Source organism: Artemia franciscana, chromosome 7 (genome assembly GCF_032884065.1).
Source record: "Artemia franciscana chromosome 7, ASM3288406v1, whole genome shotgun sequence".
Taxonomy (NCBI): domain Eukaryota; kingdom Metazoa; phylum Arthropoda; class Branchiopoda; order Anostraca; family Artemiidae; genus Artemia; species Artemia franciscana.
Genome location: NC_088869.1, coordinates 19468822 through 19470060, shown reverse-complemented (window position 1 = coordinate 19470060; position 1239 = coordinate 19468822).

Genomic DNA, 1239 nt, shown 5'->3' with positions numbered 1-1239 from the left:
ATTTTTATATTTAGTGTGTAGATTAGCCTTATTAACCTAATGAGACATAATTTATCTGGTAGGACGCAGAAATACCCAATATTTGTCTTTTACAATGGGTTTTAACGTGTTTTTGCTAATTTTTTCTAGCGAAATTGTCTTTCTACAAAGAAAAAGTATAAGGCGCTCAATATTCCAAAACAGAGTATGTGTTTTTTCGGCTATTATTTGGTACACGTATGGCTATTGACCTTGCCGTATTGATTGCTGATGATTGTGGAATGTTTAGTAGTCTCCATTTTCCATTCATGGAATTGAATCTTTTATCTAAATTTCATTTACCTCTCAGCAAAAGTAAACTAAGGAAAGGATATGCGCCTACTGTCCTTCACACAGGATAAGTTAATGCATACAAAAAAATCGTAATAAACAAATTAGAGTGGTGTTTTCAGGTTGTGGGTTTGAAGCGTGTTTTGAGCGAGCTAAACAGAAATCGTTTTCCGGTTCTCCATGTGCAACCCAGCAAAACGCTGAAGTATTTTCATCTTACGGTTTCCAAGCGTGTTGAGAACAGGTTCTTCAAAATCGTAATGCGTTAGAATAGCATGGTTGAACACGGGTTCTGAACTCTTGTCGAACTCCGCGTTAGGTGGTGGGTGGCCTGAAAAATAAGGCTGAGTTAAATCTAGCGTGCTCTGCTTTGTGATGGCTGCACTGCTTTCATATCGTTGACATGTGGGACTCCTCACTTTGCATCGTTACTGCCCATGTGTTCTGTCAAAACATATACAGTTCTTAGGAGTTTGTCTTTTCTAATAGTGCCACCATGTATAAAAGGAAGTGAGTTCTGTAGTGATTACTGTTAGTTTAGTTAAATGTGCTAAGTACATCGAAATAATCACACAATTTTCCTGTACTTATCTGTTATGTAGACCCCACTCATGAAGTGAAGTTATGTTTATCCTAATGAAATATACCAAAACATGATGAAAATATGACATTTTGAAATAAATTCGGGCTATATATTTGCACATTAGGGGGGCGGGGGATAAATTATAGCGGGTGTACATGCAATTTCTGTTAGCTACATTTACTCTGCATATTAGGAAGCAAGACTTATTTTCTAACTTCACACTGTCCAAATACTTCCCTCCCCCTCCCTAATGTGAAAATATATAGCCCAAAGTATCTAAGTCTAATGTATTCTGTCACCTGTTTTCAACTGAGGGCAAGCTAATTGTCCCTTAATACTGACAGATG